Genomic DNA, 13,930 nt, shown 5'->3' on the forward strand with positions numbered 1-13,930 from the left:
ACAGATAGGACAAAAAGAGGGGATAAGTACAGATAGGACAAAAAGATCAAATTCCAGAATGCTAAATGGAAGTTTGACAAACATAAGTTTCAGTTTTAAATTAATTTTAGAGCAAGTCATGATAAGTCAGTCCCAGGGGGGAAATTCACAGGAGAAGGGACAAAGATACCTTGTATCACCATGTAAGGTCAGTTGAAGTGGAAGAATAACAACATACTGTGAATATAACAGATGTCTGCCTAACTGTATACAGGTCAAATTTTTATTCAGGCAAACTCCTTTACCTTCAGTAGAAGATATGTCTAAGAAATAATAAGCACTAGATCCAGAAGGAGCTCTCTTACACAATAAATTAATTGTGCCTTGACAAGAAAGAATCCCAGTATGGACAACTTCTACTGGTATACTTAAATGATACCACTAAAAAAAAGTAAACTAGCAGACTAACATCTCCTGCTTCTCCCCCTCCTCCCCTCCCCGCCCCCCAAACACACACAACCTTGGCAAATTATATAATGAATGTTAATTTGGATTTGTAACAGAAGATTGCAGTGCCTCCTGCAGCTCAGACCCTGCAGTTTAAATTCCAGAAGTACACAACTGAATTAACACATGCTGATACAACCAAGTCACAGAGATATTGCTTATTATTGCATTATAACTGTGATAAAAGCTAATTATTTTACATAAGTTTGTATCTGAAATAAAATTATTGCTCAGGACTCAGACAATGCAGGAGCCAAGAAAAGCTAATATGGTTTCTATAAATTCTCTTTTCAACACTAAAACTGTAATATTGTCTTCAATTAATTTGGAGGAAACACAATTTATGAATTATAGCAACACTAAATGCATAGTTTAGCCATTTCCTTTTTAGATTAAAGGGGCACAACATGAAAGTGTTCTTCAGTGGGACCTTGCATGGTGCATCCCCTTTGACAGACTGGGTGACCCAGACAGGGTGTAAGAAGGAATGAACGTCGAACTGACATCAATTCCTGAAAGACATGTAAGTGTGTGGCAGAACACTTTAACCTCCCTGGACAATCCTTGCTGACCTAAGGGTTGTTGTTATTAGACAGCAAACCTTTAAAAACACACTTGAATAGGAAACTGCAAAACAAGAAATCATCCACAGACTTGATTGTGTTATGTATGGTTTACTCTAAACTGAGACTGTGGATTCTTATCCCTTTACCTGGATTAGTTTTATAACCCACATGACCCTTGATGGGTTAAATACTTTGTTTTTCTCTCTCTTACTCACCGTGTCTCTCTCAACAATGACTCAATCTCTTTTTGCCGTCTTCTCTACCCTTTGTATTCTAACAAATGCCTTCTGTTTAGAAACTCTGCATCCTGCGGTCACTTCACAGCACCTGATAAAGCCTGCCCCTTATGAAAGCTTATACTATGCATCTCTGATGTAATTAACACAAAGTGAAAATCTACCCTGCCTCCTCCCTTTTGATGTGCCAACATAGCAATGGAGAAAAAAAACCCAACAGAGATATCAGAAGTGGCTAGCACCAGAATGGTTAATAGGCCTAAAAAGTAAACCATATTTTTCTTACCAGAACATGCAATCATAGTTAGGGTAAGAACATATTCCCTAAAATTCCCTCCCTTTCAAACACTATTCAACTTCTCTGGTATTAGCAGCATTGAACGCCCTAGTATTTATAGTTTCCATTTCAAACAGCAAAATTCGATATTTTCCATGCTTTAGGGTTGTTGGTTGTAGCCCTGTTGATCTAAGGACATAGGTAGACCAAGTTTTTTTGGGTAGATGTGATATCTTTTATTAGATCAACTAAATAGTTGGAAAAAATTGTTCTTTGCAAGGTTTCTACAGACATAGGGAGAGTCTGTAGGTGTCTGTGTGCCCTATGCCTGAAGAAGGCTTGCAAAGAACAATTTTTTCAACTATTCAGTTGGTCTAATAAAACGTATCACATCTACCCAAATAATCTTGTCTACCTAGTATGTATAGTCACTTATCTGTGTTAAGACAACAAGGCTAGCAATAGACATTACATGTAAACTGGTTTAAGTAATCAGAAACTGGTTTAAACCTGTAACGGAATAGGGGTTCAGTGCACATAAACCAGTTTGAAAATGGCTGAAATTGGTTTGAGATAAACCTGGTTGAATGTAGTATAAGACTGACTTGGGTCAAACTGGTTTATGCAACATCTGTCCCAGACCCCTTGCTGGTTTAAGATAAACCAGACACCCCCAGCATCCTGGCATGCTCTCTGGGCTGGGCGGGACTCTCTGCTCCACAGCAGGGCTGGCCCCTCCCCCCTGCTCCCTGGCTACAGTTCCAGCAGAGACTACAAGCTGCTCCCCCTCTCCTCCTCACCACTCCTTGCTAAGCAGGAATTCCCCCCTCCCCTCTGCCTTGCTAAGGAGGTGTCTATGTATTAGCTAGCAGACCACATGCTGGCTACAGTCCCTGCTGAATCAACAGGTAGAATCAACAGGCAGAATCAACAGGTAGCTGGTAATGTTCCTCTGTTGTTTCTTAATGCGGTGACAAACACTGAGTTAGGGGTGATAAACACTGTTATCATTTCCCTGATGGGCTAATCAGAGCATCCTGCCAGGGTCTGGCCATGCCCCCACCCCTCAGCTCAGTACCATGGAAGGGACGGGAGGGCTGCTCTAGCACTCCCTTCCCGCCCCCACCAGCTTCTACCTGAGCCACTGGAGGTATGTGCCTGCATGTCTGGGATGTCTGTGCATTTACAAACTGGTTCAGCCTAGCCAGGTTAGACTAACCTGCAAATATTGAATCAAATCAGGCTCAGGCTTTTTGAATGTCTGTCCCTAGCCCTAGTGCCCTTATAAATGAAAGCCACTACATGTCCTGGGTGGCTGCCATTGTACTGAACTGTTGACAAAAAAGCTCCATTTTTAATTTTTAACTCCAAATATCCATTGTGCTGAATATCCTAGGATAGAATGTTCCTTATGCAAAGAGTGTAAAAGTTCTCTTTCCCTAAAAGTGAACAAAATGAGCCCTTTCAAACCCCATATTAAATTTATTTATTGATAGCATTTCTCCAATATTTTTCCATGCCCACAGGAGCACTACAAAGTCAATCCTTCTTTTTAATAGGAAAATAACATTTCTGAGTTTTGAATTATGTCATGAGATAAGTAATTCACAAACTCCTTTATGACTGACACATAAACACAAAGACACACAAGTAGATTAAATCCTGTGGCTTCTTGAAATATGAACTCATTCTGTGTCGATCTTCCTCCATTTGTTTCTGGAGACTGACACTTTGCGGTGCTCACCAGTCAGCAATGTATCAATCCTTCAAAGAAACAGGAGAGTGAACCTTCATTTGCATTCACTTAAATAAATGAAATCTGCAATGAGTTCCACAGCAAGTGAACACTTCTGGGGATGCTGCTTTTATTATCTCTGTAGTGATGAAGGATGGCATTTACGGAATGGGCCTCTTATACATATGTGTACAAATCACTGCAGGCATATACATTAGGTACCAATACACTTCTGTGGTACTGTGCCCAGTTCCTCTGGTCTCCTGAAATCAGAATTAAAATATATTGTATGCACTCTGGGCCAGATGCTGGCAAATACAGGTTTTAGGCTGAATAGATGTAGGAGACTGTTTTCAAGGTCTTGAAAAATCTGCCCACCATATTAATAACTCTCTAAGTCTCCTTTTCTACAAGATACCTAGGACACTCCTAAAACCTGAGTGCCATAGCTGAATGCGTTGTATAATTGTTCATAAAACAGTATACAGTATCATCTCCCAAAATTAAATGCATGGAATTATCATTTAACTTGCAATTTTGGGTATTTCAAACAGATGAAAGCATTGCCTTTTTTTTGTTTTCTTGGGGCTTTGCTGGAGAATGAGATACATCAATGGTACTGGTAGAACTCCAGTTTGAAAAATGAGCTGAAAGATTTCCCAATTTAGCTCTCTAGGTGATTGGCTTGCTTAGATTTTTGCTAAACCTGCTGGTTTACCTTTTCTTGAAGATACATTCTAAATAAGGTTCTAATTTTACATACACACACACACACACACACACACACACACTCAACCACTTTGCAAAGAAAGTCCTAAACTTTATCCCATGGAATGCTTTATTATAATTGCCTTCTTGTCCCTCTAGCTTGGGTTCCTGCAAAAGGTCACACCTCTTTTGAATTTAATAATATGCTCAACTCTTGGCTATTTGAACTGTGAAGCTTTCTAGCTAATTCTTTTATGCTTTTCTCAAGTAATCTCATCTTACTAACTGTGTTAATAATGTACAGCAGATTTGCAGTTCTATAGGAAATCAGAAACTTTTTTTTTAGAAATGTGGAACATCTTAAGAAAATCTGAATAATAATAATGGAAAAAAATTACACGAGCCATCCTTAGTGTCTCCCATCTTCCCGGTCTACACATCTGCTTCCCCCACCCAGATCTTCCAGCTTCTCTGATGTTCATTCAGCTTTTCCTGCTGCTTCTCCAACCATTTCTAGCATAGCTCAAACCCCCACCCCTCACCTCACCCACAAAACCAAAATGTAGTCACATGTTTGAATAGAGACGATCCTGCCTCAGTCAGGGGGTTAGACTAAATGGCCTCTGAAGGCCCCTTCCAGCCCTACTTCTTTATGACCCTATAAGTCTGACTCTCTCCTGCTCACATAACTGCTCATCAGATGCTTCTTAGGTCCTAGTTACTTTATTGGCTTCTCACCTCCCTCCTTCCCCCCAATATTCTGCCAGCCCTGTTCATGTGCTTTACCACATAGTTAAGCATACAGCTCCCCTGCAACTCTTTGAGGTGCACAGTGAACACTGTCCTTATTTAACTGCCTTTTCCCTTGTATTCTCCCAGTCCTTCCAGCCTTTTCACATTCAGTCTCTGGAGTTTGACATTTACAGAAAAAAACAAGCCCATGATGAAACACTTTAACAACCCTGGACATTCCATCACTGACATCAGAGTAGCTGCCCTTAAACCAAAAAACCCCCAAACCTTTAAAAATCAACTTGAATGCAAAGCTGCAGAACAAGAAATTATCCACAGACATGACAGACTCTTAACAGGGACTATGGATTCTTATCCCATTACTTGGAGTAGCTGTTTATTCCAGTATCCTAGGTGCTAACTGCCCCATCTTAATTGATCTAATAAATGCCCCTACCCCCACCCCCTTAGGACCTTCTCTTCTGTTGGTCCCATTCCCATCTGTAACAGTATAGTCTGTCCCTTTAAGAGAAAAGTCAGCCCTGTTAAGAAAACTCAGCGGTGGGTCATTCAGATAAGCAAGTACTGTACCACTGGGACCCTTAAAAGCTCCCTGAAGAGTAAGCAGAAAAAAGAGGAGGAGGAAGCAAGTTATGAAGGGAACGATTTGCCGCAGGAAGGGGCCTGCTGCATATTTGCAGAACAGAGCCAAATTCAGACACTGGGAAATCCTGGTATCAAAAAAATGCACAGAGGAAAACAAGTGGCATGGTGCACATGGCAACAGCGGGTGCCACCTGAAACCAGAGCCTGCCATGCTCTGGCTGCCAGCCAGGCTCCATGCACCTGGTTCAACATCACTGCATCCCCAGGAGCCCCCCAGAACCTCAAGTAAGGCTGCTGGAGCCAGCCTGGGTGACCCCAGCCTCCCATACCTCACCCAGGGCGATTCGCCCCACGCCAGAGCACGAATGCAGGCATTTTCCCTGGGGACACACACTTGTGCGCTCATCTGGACGTGCCTCTAGTGTCTTGGAGAGGACCATGTGATTTTATTTTGTTCATTTACTTAAAGACTAACCTTTGCTTTGAAGACCTGGCTAAGGAGCCCATAAGAGAGCAAGGTCTCCTGCAAAAGCCAGAAAACTAATTAACCTGCTTGTGCCACTTATAACTTTTTTCTATCAGTCCATTGCTATCATCTGACAAAGTAGGTCGTTGCCCAAAGAGCTCGTGCTTCTCTAAAGCAGTTAATTTCTAACTAGATGCCACCCTGCCCTATATTCAACCATTACATTTTTTTTGGACTCCCTGTGTTTTGAATTTTCTCCTGGTGGTCTCTACTGCTTCAAAGCATCACTCCCATCCCCCTCTAAGCATGCCTGAATGGAGTTCATTGGAAGACTTCCTCTGCCAGTACAAAGTTTAATAATTAAGAGTTCTTTTTTCCTTGGTGGAGAGGGAAGTATTTCTGCCTGGAGCACAGATATGTCTCCCAGTAACAAAGAAGGTACTCTGATATATTCAAAACCAAGGCTTTTCATTTTTTTTATAGCAAAAACAAAAAGTAAACAACAGGCATTCACAAATAATATTTCTAAGGTACACATCAGATGGGCAGATTTAATTCATTCATTTTCATCTATGGTACACTGAGACATTTTAACTGTAAAATTCTGACAGTAGGTACGTTAAGATGTTCTTAAACTGGATTATTTTTTCCTTTACTGAAGCTCAGGCATTCTAATGTACAACATGCTTAAACTGCAATACATATTGCTTATGGGATTAAATGATAAATAAACAGAAAATAATATGGCAATAAAGGCTATGTGGGAATGGTGAAAAAGTAAAACTGCACTAGAACAAAGATTTTTTTTTGTAGCTATATCTATTCTCAACATTTATCTATTAAGCACAAACAACGTATTTGGAGCTGTACAGTATACCAATGCATAGGATATGTTATGGGAAAAGATTATAAGGTAATGCAGTATAAATAATTTATTGGCGTAAGTTTAGGATGAGCTATACAACAAATAAATCATGATACCTCAGCTAGGTTATACCAAAAATATGATATATAAAAAACCCAAAAACTTTTATATACATCATCATGCATTTTTATGCTAAATTGTCAATGCAAGGAAGGAAGAAGAATGCCTATTTTGAAAAGGTTTTTTGGAGTTTAAATAATATCACTAACTTTATTTTCTTCATATTGTACCACCTGTATAGCCCCATATTCTGATGCTAAACTCCAACTGTACAGGCCTTCTCATGAGAAATAGCTTTGTTGAGAGAAAAACAGTATTTCAGAACCTTCTCAAAGTTACCAAAAATAACTGTATGCATACCAGAAGGACACTAGACACAAGCAGATATGCCAGGAGGAACATTTAGCATGGTCAAAAGGTAAAACTTCAAGGTTTTAAGGTCTTGAAATATTTGCTTCAAACCCATATTCCTCCAAAGTGTTCCTTCTTCACTAACAGACCTTGGCTGCCTTCTTGCTTTTCTTTTTCACCATCTACTCTCCATTTGATACTAGCTCACTTCCTCCTCAGAGCTCCTGCAATACATCCCTCTATTTTTCTTTCTCTCCTTCCTCTTAATCCTACAGCTGAAGATATGCAGGGTTCAGGGGATCCATCAGCCCCTCTATTAGCTGCAATCCTGAAAGCCTGGGATTTAGCATTCAACTTCCATGCTCTGGAACTTCTGAGGCTCACTATCCAATCTGCAGTGCAGCTGAAAGGGAACGTACGTAGTGGCATAATATTTTAGTTTGGTGGCACCTTAGGATACAGCACACCTGCTGTACCCTGAAGTGGTCCAATGGCAGAGAAGAAAACTGGGAGAGGGGAGACTCTGACAGAAGATTTGATTTTGGGTTTGATTTGAGCTTGCAATAATTAGAATGATTTATTCAGGAATGAGGTGATGTTTTAAGAATTGAATTGGTTGGCAGCTTGCAATAGAAGCAGAAAGGAGCAAATCAGGTATTTAACTGTATGAAAATATATTGGGAATTGCAATGAAAGCAAAAACAACACAGGTCCATTCATTTAAGAGAAGCATTGGGAACTGGATGAAGCAGGAACAAAGGGAGAAATCCCTAGCTTCATTAACAGTAGGGTTACCATACGTCTGGGTTTTCCTGGACTTGTTCTCTTTTTTGGACCCCTGTGCTGTGTCCAGGCAGGTTTTAAAAATAAGAGCAAATGTCTGGGTTTTCTTCTCTCCTGGGCTGGCTGCTTGGGGCTGGAAGCAGTGGGCATGGTGATTGGCTGTTGGGGGTCACGTGCTTCCCACACGGGCTCTGGCAAGCCAGGTAAAGAGACAGAGAGAGAGAGAGAGAGAGAGAGAGCAGGCACATGCACATGCACAATGCAGGAGATGCTTGGGCAGCAGGGCTGGGGGGGTAGGGGCCTGCAGGTTGGAAGTGAGGGGCAGCAGCAGGGCTGAGGGGGGGCAGAGGCTGAGGGCCCAGAGTGCGGGACACCGGCAGTGCTGGGGAGGTAGAGGCTGAAGGTCGGAAGTGAGGGGCACCTGCAGAGCAGGGGGGCAGGGCAGGGGACTGCAGGTCAGGAGTGAGGGGCATGGGGGATGGGATGGGTGACTGTGGGCTGGGAATGTAGGGCACTGGCAGCACCAGGGGGCTGTGGGTCAGGAGTAAGGGGCACCAGCAAGGGGTGGGGGGGCAGGGTACTGCTGTTTGGGAGTGAGGGGCACTGACAGGGCTGGGGTCAGTGGGTCCAGAGTGAGGAGCAGCAGCAGGGCTAGGGAGGGTGTGGCTTGTCAGTGAAGGGCAAGAATGGGCAGGGGCAGGCCACCAGCATGTCACTGCCCCCTCCTTCATATCCCTCCCCCCCGCCCATGACAGGTGTCCATTACACCACTCTTCATCATCATCATTATGTTTGCATGAAGAGACATCTTAGAATCATAGAATAGTAGGACTGGAAAGGGGCCTATAAGATCTTCAAGTCCAGTCCCCTGCCTTGGGCAGGAGGTAATTGGGCTCAAACAAGCTCAACAAGGTGCTTATCCAGCCTCCTCTCGAGCACTGCCAAAATGCACCACCTCTGCTGTGAGTGTGTTCCAGATTCTAGTTACCTGGATGGAAAAAACATTTTTCCTTATGTCTAGCCTCAACTTTTCCTCAACTAGATTGTGCAATCTTGGTCTCTATATTTTGCTACTCATTACTAATTCATTAGAACAGTTGATATTAGTATCTTAAATGGGTCTGTACAGTTAATGAGAAAACTTGTAGTAATGATGAATAATTGTTAAAGGCTGCTCTAATGTTGATAGAAAAATTATATCCTTTTTTGTTTCAACAAGTCCCTCTAAAATAATTGGCTTTTTCCCCCTCAAGCTCCTTTCAGTGTTATTTCCTTTAGGGTGACTTGTGTTATTTCCTTTAAAGTGACCTCTGCTGTCATAAAGCAACATCTCTGTTCTCTTGATCTATTTTTTTTTCCACTAAGGCTGTTAATAATGAGAGTACTTCTGAGTCTGTATGTGTGTGTGTAAATTCATCTGCAATAGAATCTCTGCAATCAGCCAAGACCCATTTAAACTTCCCACAGCCATTTTTATTTAACGCAAATCAGAAATTGCTTATTTAAAAAAAATCAGAATATGCACCAGAAAGAGTTCAGAATGTGCACATCGAGGAGAGCTTGACAATTATAAATAAATACATTTAAAGATAAAATGTTCAGGACTGCCAAAAATTGTAACAATTTAAACAAGTGAGATTTTACATGTCTAGTAGGAAAGATCTTCAGTAATTTAATCCATCTTTTCTTTGGTGAAAGTGTATTTCCTGTGGTACATTTTTTGCCTCTACTTAAAGGATGAATCAAGGCATTGAAAATAAGCTTCCTGTGGGAACCTATTCCCCAGACAGAAATTTCTCACTGATAGAAGAAAAAATCTTACAGTCTCAATCCCAATATTCTCTTATTAATTCTATTTCTTTACTTTCCAAATGTTACATTAATAGGGGGTAGGGGGTGGAATTTGCCAATATTTTCCGGTAATGAAATGCCCCAAACTGAATTCAGTATTCTTGGTGTAGTTTCACTCACTAGCAGTCTTCAGAGAGGGACATCTCTTCCTGTTTTATGAGGTGATGACTCTGGGAAGAGAGTCCAAAAATCGCACTGGCCTTTTTTTGGCTGCCATATCACTTTGCAAACTCCCAGTTTCATTACTCCTATGTCTTTTTCAGTGTTATAGTTTCTAATGTTCATCCTCTGTATAAATCTCTGTGCTTTGAACTGTACTTATATACATATATTAATTCAGGAATCTGAGAAAACAGGGAGCAGTGAAATCATATAACTATTCTGTAAAATGTGTGCACCAGATATACTTTCTTTGAGCATGATGAGAGATAAAGATTTCACACACCATTGTCTGATTCAAGCAGATAGCCATGGAACAAAAGACCATATAGTGTTTGCACAATTGCTTGTCACACTTTGCTTTGAAGCACCAGGATATCTCTAGCAGAACTTTTGCAGAGGTTTACTAGGATACACTGCCTCTGCTACAAATGATATAGCACCTCCTGTATTTCCATCTGAAGTGGTTGTGCTTCCAGAATTGTCTTCACTAAAATACACATAAGGGACTTCATGTAGCAAATTTCAATTGCTTAAGAAGAATAAAAAAGAAAATATCCATTGTCTGAGTGTGGTTTCTCACACAAGAATTCAATAGAAAATACAGTTGCTATGGAAATTATTCCTTTCAGTAAAGTACCAAGACTGTCTGCAAAAAAACAAAACAAAAAAAAAAAAAAACAACAACAGAAATTCAAGCATGTGATTGATAACAAGAGTGTTCAGATGTCCTAGTAAAGGTCAAAAGCACAGAAGTCTCTAGTTCCCAAAAATATGTTCCATTTACTATGTGGAGATCCTGAACTACTATGAATGTTTCAATATTTATCTGGCTACCATCCTGAATTTTTTTCATAATCTCTTAGTTCAAGGAAAGCATTAAAAAATAAGTGCAAACAGTCCAAGGACTTGTTATTAGACTTGAATGCATTACATTTGTTTCCTGATTTGTAAGGGCTTTGTTACATGTGACCCTTAGGACTTGCTGAAGGCACTTACAATGCAAGCTCCTTCCAATAAAAGGAGGAAAACGCATTCTAAGGGCATTTTTACACATGGATATGCCACAGCACCGGGCACTTTGAAAAGCACCCAGCACTGCGACGCATGCAGTTGTATAAGTGGTGAAATGCATGTCAGCACGCAGAAAATGGCAGCAGTCCACTTTTGAACTAAAACGCATTAAAGGTGTTTTGAATTAAAACACATTAAACGTGCTTGTGTGCGGAGCTGCATGAAAAAGTATGTGTATAAATGCCCTAAGCACACTCTGAGCATCTCAAATTTACACCACTTTGGGCAAGGAGTATCTCTGGGTCACACTACCTAGCTCATGTTACAGTAATGTCAGTCGCTCCATAGAGATAAAATGAGCAATCTGCAGTCCTTCAGAATCCCTGGACAGACTCCTCCCAGACCCCACTTCCTATTCCATAGACACACTTTCCACCCTCCCAAACTCTATTGCCCAGTGGGTGGTACCAGCCCCAAACCAATACCCCCACCTGCCCACAGGGGATGTGACCCCAACCCACGTGGTACCACCTCAAGCAGCAATTAGCATCCTAACAATTTGCCACTGTTCCTCAGGTGCTGTCGTATAATCACGTACCTTTGTAAACTGAAATGAGCCAGAGAAAGTCCCCCCCTGAACTCCAAAACTGGACTCAAGGTGACGTGTGCTGGACCTCACTGTGATCTGAGGTGAGGAGAGAACCATTGCCACCCCTGTTGAGGGCATGAAGGGCAAGTGACAGACCCAGGTGACCTACAGTCAAATCATCATTCAGATGACGGCTCAGAGGCACCAATGGGACTGGCCACAGCCCCACACTAAAATCAAGTACCTGAAGGGCAGGGATACCAACAAGTTCTCAGGTGTGAGGACTGTGGTCCCCTACTGTGAGAAGCTGTTCTGGATCCTTGAGGAGGACCACACTATCTGTCCCTTCCACATTCCTGTGCCTAGTGTGGCACGATGATAACAACAAAGACAATGACAATGAAACATCCCTGCTACCATCTGCTATCAAAATAGCTCTTTCCCTAACCCAAATTCAGAACCAGTATACAGAAAATGGGGGCAGCTTATACAAGACTCTCATTGAACAGGTGGATGTAGACAACCAATATCAACTGCTGGTAAGTCTCAGTGACTCTGAGGAAAAGGGTGGTGAGTGGTGTGTTTGGGGACCCAGGGATCTGGGGGTAGTCATGGTGCAGTGGTGACTCGTGGCTCTAGGGTGCTTCATGACATAAGGGTGCCTCTGGGTTCTAGGTATGGTAAAGTGGCTAGGCATGGGGGTTGCAGTCCGGGCAGACTGCGCTCTACCCCTGCAGTTTACCAGGAGGATGGGGGTATTGTGTTCCATACAATGAGAAGGTGAAAACCAGTGGCATGCTCATGTTTGGGTGGCAGGAGTTGCAGATGGCTTGATGGTCAGTCAAGGTGCTCATTGGCCTATCCAAGGGCTCACTGATTCATGTGATACTCCATCCACATTCCCTGCCCCCTAGCAACTGCCACACACAGCTCAACCCCTGCCCCAGCCACTCATTGAGCTGCCTAGGTGGTGAGCTGGGTCCACTGACTCCTGTCGACCCAATCCCAGCACCTCCCCAACCTTCCCTGGAGGGTTGCCCCTTGTCCTGGAGCTGTGTGAAACCTGCACGAAAGTTCATCAGGGTGTAGTTGCTTGCAGTTCATTGAATTTTTCCCACACTCCTAGGTCTGTTTCCTCCATGGAGTGCTGGCACAGGGCCATGCAGCTGGAGAGAGGAGGCTGGCTGGGACTCCATTAGAGAGAGTGCCACCTGAGTCCAGGCAACATTCAAAGTCTGTCTGTCCAGAGCCATCTTAGTGTCCAGGAAGGCCTCCGCCACCCCCATCTTGTATATACTGTGGAGGGTGCAGACAGTGGTCACAAAGATGGGAATGTTCCTCAGCCTGAGTCCAAAGGTGGACGCCCAGGGATTTTGAGCATGCTGTAGGCACCCAAAGGCACACTCCACTTGCATTCAGCAACTACTCATTCAGCATTTAAAGTATTTGTTCCTGGTGTCCAACTGGCTCATGAATGGCTTCATGAGCCAGGGGGAAAGTGCATATGCCAGATCCCTAATTATTCGTAAGGGAAATGGCCAGCCCAGCCAAGTTCAGTGTGGGAGCACAGGGGGTGAAATCCCCCTGCTCCATCATCTCCAGAAAAACAGAGTCCCTGAATACCTGGGGTGTGTTCCCCCAGACATGCACATGTGGTTTGTGGCACTGCAGACCCATCTGCGGTACTGTAAACCACACACTACACATGCAGTGGGGTTTGGTTGTTTTTTTTTTTATCACCAGGATCTTCTGATGTCAAAAAGACCTGTACATAAAAAGGTGGGGCAGTACATGTGGCCACAGCGTGCACCACCCAAAACTGGAGCCTGGCCAGCCAGAGCCATGCTCTGGTTGCTGGCCAGGCTCTGCATGCCTGGATTGCTGCTATTAGAGCCCCAGCAGGCGTCCAGGAACCCAAGTGCTGGCCCTAGCCTCCCCTACCTGACTTGAGATAGCTTGCTGCTCACCAGACCATGTATGCACAGGCATCCCCAGGGACAACTAGCAGCAGCAAAAATATGTTCTGCTGCTAGCTGTCCCTGGGGAATGCATGTTCCCACTCATGGGAACACGCCCATGGATGTCATGCAACTGTTCCAACTGCCTGATGTTGATACTGGTGAAGCAGCCCTGGTTATCCATGGCTACATGCAGTATAACCAAAAAGAACCTCTTGTGTTTGATGTACTCTGAGGCACTGCGATAGGGGCATATAATGGGTATGTGGGTCCTGTTGATGACCCCCACACAGTTCAGGTGCCCCAGTGGTTTGAAACTGGCAATGAACTCCTGAGGGTCCCTGAGCCAGACAAGGCAAGGTCCCAGTCCCTGACATATGGCTATGCAGACTTCATGCATGGCCATTACTGCTGTTGTCCACACACAGTGAACTGCTTGGTCATGCAATGAAGGCTGTCAGGGTTCACCAGTTTCCATATCACAATGG

General features: G+C 43.1%; 1 protein-coding gene and 1 long non-coding RNA gene across 3 annotated transcripts in view; both read right to left on the reverse strand.

Annotated features, from left to right (window-relative positions):
* The window catches only part of PRKN (parkin RBR E3 ubiquitin protein ligase), a 1,451,839-nt gene that overhangs the window by 1,116,402 nt on the left and 321,507 nt on the right, over nt 1–13,930 (reverse strand). The gene's annotated exons all lie outside the window — the stretch shown is intronic.
* On the reverse strand, nt 3,035–5,772 carry LOC132243993 (uncharacterized). Its single transcript, XR_009455610.1, has 2 exons — nt 5,676–5,772; nt 3,035–3,329 (listed from the first exon to the last, which is right to left on the reverse strand). It is a non-coding gene; the product is annotated as an uncharacterized LOC132243993 (long non-coding RNA).

The sequence above is a fragment of the Alligator mississippiensis genome, chromosome 1, assembly GCF_030867095.1.
Source record: "Alligator mississippiensis isolate rAllMis1 chromosome 1, rAllMis1, whole genome shotgun sequence".
Lineage (NCBI taxonomy): Eukaryota > Metazoa > Chordata > Crocodylia > Alligatoridae > Alligator > Alligator mississippiensis.